The 5083-nt window shown below is 60.3% G+C and overlaps 1 protein-coding gene across 1 annotated transcript in view; it reads left to right on the forward strand.

The window, feature by feature from the left end:
- ZNF407 (zinc finger protein 407) overlaps positions 1-5083 on the forward strand; it is a 187423-nt gene that overhangs the window by 169593 nt on the left and 12747 nt on the right. The gene's annotated exons all lie outside the window — the stretch shown is intronic.

Here is a 5083-nt window from a genome sequence, read left to right on the forward strand (position 1 = left end):
GGAGCTGGGACGCGACGTCCCGGCTCCGGCTTTCGGCGGGTTCTAGTTGTCGGAGTTTAATTAAACGCCAGAATTTCAGAGTAACTTATTTGGAAACGCAGGGCCTCGGATCTGACCGCCCCCCTCACCCTTTCACCTCTGTTCTGGGCGCTGCCCGTGGTCACTGCGTGCACCTTGGTCAGCGTCAGGCTTCCAGACAAGAGTCCCTTGGCGCTTTCCTTGTTCCCGGAGGGAATTCTCTCGCGCCTCTGCCACCGGGTCTGCCCTGGACGCGGCCGCCTCCGCCTGTCATCTCAGGGCTCCCCGACGGCGCTTCTGAAGGGGGACCGAGCCCCGTCGGCGGCCGTGCCGTGTTTGTCCAGCACGTGGTGCTGGGCGGCCGCGGCGTGGACTGTGGCCGCCGGCCCGTGCACGGGTGAGCGTCCCTGTCACTCGGGTTTGTGCCGGGCCTCCCTCCCGGCCTCTCAGTCCGGGTGCAGAACTTGAGCGCAGCGTCCGGGCGCCCTCCGGGAGTCCCGGTGCTTCCGGGTGGGCGGCCCCCACCCCGAGCGGCCAGGCACGCGCCGGAGAACGCTCTGGAGGCCGTCGCAGGCAGGCTGGGGCTCGGGAGGGACCGAGCCCTGCGATTCCTGGGCCGGACATCCCCGCCTGCTCGCCGGCCTGGCCTTGAGCGCAGATGGTTCCTGGATCATCCTGACGCGCTGGGAGGCCGCCATGAAGACCAGGGCCGCCGGGAGACGCCGAGGTGGGGAGGCGCCGAGGTGGGGAGGCGCCTCTCCCGGCCGCCGGGCGGGCCGCCCTCCCGGAGCCCGCTGGACGCACTCTGGAGGTGTCTCCGCAGTGCGTGCTAAGGACCTGCACGGAGCCACAGACCCACGCTCGCTGCCTGCGCATACGTGAGGTGAATGGTCGGGGCCACCTTCCAGCAGTGCGAGGGTGTTTTTTAGGGGAAGAAAATACATGATTTTTTAATACTCATGTTGGGGGTGAATTAGATTTGTTGGATTGAAAGCAGTCGTGTTTTATTCACTTTGTTTTGATTAACTGTACCCGGGCCCACACGCGAAGTCACGCTCGGGTGGGCGCTGCCCCCTCGCTCAGCCGGGCCCTGGCGCCTCCGCGTGCAAACCGGGAGCAGCACTCACCCAGCCCCGCTGTGCCGCCCTCGCCTCCCTCCCTCGGCTCCATGCGCTGGCCGAGGTCCTGGCAGAGCCCCTGGCTGAGCCCCGGCGCCCAGGGCACGCGGCTTCCGGAGCAGGAGACCTCGGAGTGGCCTCCTCTGTACCAGATGCGCAGTTTTCTGTCTTAGGTGTGTTTCCCCTAGTAGAAACTCACATACTGTGAGAGAGACGCGTAATAGGGGCCCAGGGCCCAAGGCTGCCGGGACCCCCCCTCGCTGCCCCTCGGCCTCTGATCGCACTGGGCGTGTTCCGGCCCAGCGCTCAGCTCCGCGGACCTGTCACCTGCTTTCACGCGGCCGCGAAGACTCCTTTAGGCCGATTTCATAGTTCGCTTCTTTCTCTTTTTACTGCCACTTTCCTCTCTGCGATCCTGCTTTTGGTCTTACAGGTAAAATTTATCTGATTTGATTTGTTAACCAGTTTATTCCAATACCAACTGTCAAGTATCACCCGCAAACTTAGTTTCCACAGGACTATAATGATTTGAAGATGTTTTCCCATTGACATGCAAACGACACAGCCTGGGTCTGCCAGCTTCAGAATCCCTCCTGTGAGGCACTGGCAGGGTGTGGCTTGAGTACAGGGCCTTTGTTATAACTCACCTGCTTTTGCAGGATTTCCTACACTTGCCAAATGTAAAAACAAGCCCATCAGAAATCTTGGGTGTGGGCATTGCCCTGGCAGCTTTCCCCCAGAAACGTCCGCTAAACCTTTGATCATGGACATTCTTTGAAGAATGAGGCCACATTCGTCCCATGGAAGCTCATGATGGAGCGACTGTACGGACAGGCTTTGGCGAGGGCGGGGGCAGAACGGGCCGAAACGGTGTGGGTGTGCCTTCTGTCCGTCAAGCGCTGCTGCTGGGGCTTCAGCGCCCTCCTCGCCCACTCCCCAAGTCACGCACCTGCATTCCTCCCTCCAGGCCCTGCCCCTCCTCTCGGGCGGCACCTCCCCGCTCCGGCTCCCTCCTCCCCGCCCTGCCCAAGCCTGCCCTTGCAGCTGCCCCGCCCAGCCGGTCTGTCCTGGTCCTCGCGGGCGCCCGGCTGGCCACTCGTGAGTCTAGGGGTTTTCACACGTCTTTCAAAGCTTTTTTTTTTTTTTTTAAAGACCAATATAATGTGTTTTGTGCTCTAATTATTTGGTGAACATAACGACCACTATGAAATCATGGGCTCTTTTGGGGGGACACGCGCATGTCATAGGCACATGCACATGTTTCTACATGGCGTCGGTCACTGCCGGGGGCAGTAATAGCTTCGAATACTTTATCGATCGGTTGATACAGACATAGTTGAACAATTATAATTGAAGACTGTTAGGGGTTGCTATAAATCTCCAAAGACGTAGCACCCGTCAAGGCATTTTGGGGTGAAGGTGTACATGGGGTTTCAAGTGCAGTTTTTCATTTTAGTGAAAATTATTTGTGTCACAGCCATAATTTAAAGGGAGTTCTCTTCATATTTTCTTTAAACAGTAATATTTGTTCTTTATTTGTAGCCGCTGTTTTCGCCTTCCTTACATAAATCCAGTGTTTCCTTACCTATCCCGAAGCGATAAAGTTTCATTTAGTGCAGACAGGAGGATTGTGGCGATGTAATATATGTCTTGTTCGCTAGGCCGGCTCCTGTGCTCAGTCGGAGTTGTGTGGACTTCTCCAGCCTGCTGCGCCCGGGCCGGCGCCGGCCGCGGGGTGGTTCCTCCCGCCTCGTGCTGCGGGCCGAGCACAGCTCCACGCCGCCTCGAACCCGGAAGGAGACTCCGGGGCCCCTTCTCTGCCAGCGAGTTCAGTTCCCGCTCCCCCCCAGGGCGCTTGGGGGCGTAGAGGTGGCATGCCCCCGCTGGTCCGCGGCCATAGACCGCTGCGGGGGGGCCCCCAGCCCGTGTGCAGCACCGCCCACTGGGGCGGAGCGGGGCCTCTGCTCGCAGCGCCCTGGGGACCTCTCGAGCCCGGCCCCCAGCCAGCACCCCGTGGGGGCGGCGCCTCCAGCCGCCTCCCCGGCAGCCCTGGGTGGCCAGAGCAAGTCTCCCTGCGGGTGAGGTTTTGAAGAATGAAGTCAAGTCTTTGAGGGCATCGCCCTTGTCATCCTTGAGTGCTTTTCTGGAAAATGAGTCATTCTCTTGGTTTTCTGTAGCCGACAGCAACCTGGGATTAATATTCAGCTTCCTGCTCCCCCCAGAAGCAATTTTGACACGAAACTTTTCAACCTTTGGATTGAATTGAAAGCGCTGAAAAATATATTTCACAGTTTTAGGATCTAAATTATATGTTAAGCGTTTTTAAAGTGACGGGCGTTGGCATGGTTGAGGTTAAATTTCTTTTCCAACTAGTTAATGAGGAGCTAGCCTGTTAATTAGGCTAATTATCACCTGTTGGGGCAAGAATGCACTGGAGGCCCTGAGGCCCCGGCTGAGGTAGAGAGCCCCCTTGCCACCCTGTAAGAGCCCGTGGGGAGGGCTCAGCTTTCCTGTGTCAGCCACACTTGGGCCTGAGACTTGCGTCTAGGAGACGAAGCCTCTCTAATCGTAAGTCCTGGTGGCTTCTGACAGAAATCGTGCGGCGTCTAACAACACGTACCCAGGAACGGGCTGTCTGGGAGTGTAGCCTGACGTCAAGGCCCGGTGCTGGTGTTCCCGAAGTTCTGGGCTCAGGACGTGCCTTCGTCCCCTGAGCCGAGGTTTTTGGATGCTCTGCACACACTCGCTCACCAGTGGGGGCGGGGGCGGGGGCGGAGCGAGCTGCACGGGCTGCCAGTGTGCCTTCCTGCTGGTTTAGCCTAGTGCCCGTTTGCTCTCACATTTGCACGTGCAGGACTGTGAACCTCACGGCTCAGGGTGAGCGGGCCGCCGTGGACACCGCGGGGACACTGCTGTCGACGTGGGGCCCGCGCTGGCGAGTCCGCAGCCGGGCCCCCGCGCCGGGCCGTCTCGCTGAGCGGTTCCCGGCCCGCGAGTGAGGGCTGCCGCGGCCCGGCGGTGGGCTTTCTCCGCCTCCCTCTGGCTTTGCTGCCCTTTGGGCGCGCCGTGGGCCTGAGGTGCCGGCGTGAGTGAGCTCAGCCCCGTGGCCTGCGGTCGCTGTCCCGCCGAGCCGCTGTTCCGGGGGCGGGCTTGCTGTAGCGCCAGCCCGGCGGGCAGAGACCCCGCCAGGCGGCCTTTTCCTCTCATCTCTTACTATATCACTGTTCGGTTATCAGTTCTAGCTTTAAAGATGAATGTGCTCATGCATACGGGCGGGGGCAGGCAGAGGTGCAGGGCGCTGAGCCGCTCCCGGCACAGCCGTGGCGCAGGGCAGGCCGCCGGGCGAGGGGCAGGAGTGCGCTCTGGAGAGGCCGCACCGGTAAGGCCTCTGGGTGACCCGCGGGCCGTGGCGGCCAGCCCGTGTCCCCGCACTGCCCGCCTGGGCTGTCCGTCGGGCTGTCGGTCGCGACTTCCGATGCGTCAGCCCCTTCGTTCCAGCAACTGCGTGAGTTTTTAGTATTCTGACGAGTTTTAGCCGACTCTTATAAAAGTCACTTGTTGGCACACCAGCTCTGCCATGGCTGTGATTTCGCCTGTGGTTTGTTAACTTGCCGAGACTGGTTCAGGGTGTCACAAAGCGAAGACAAGGAAGATTGTTCGTTTAGTTAAAATACTCCTTTTGGATATGAAAAACTTGAGCAATCGTGGACGCGCTTGGGAAGCTGTTACGCGTCGGCGCCTCACGTCTACCGACTCCTCGCCCGGAGCAGTGCCGCAGCTGTCCGCGGGCGCCGAGCTCGGGCTCCTGGAGGCCGGCCTGCGGGGCTCGCGCACGGGCTGTGTTTGCGCTTACAACCCTTCTTCGTGCCAGTTCTGTGCAGCGGCCTTGTGTAACGGGGAGCCTTCAGAGCCTCGGTCCCGCTCTGCCCAGCAAGCGCCTGCGGCAC

This window comes from Condylura cristata, unplaced genomic scaffold (assembly GCF_000260355.1).
Source record: "Condylura cristata isolate star-nosed mole 26May11 unplaced genomic scaffold, ConCri1.0 scaffold00016, whole genome shotgun sequence".
NCBI classification, from domain to species: domain Eukaryota; kingdom Metazoa; phylum Chordata; class Mammalia; order Eulipotyphla; family Talpidae; genus Condylura; species Condylura cristata.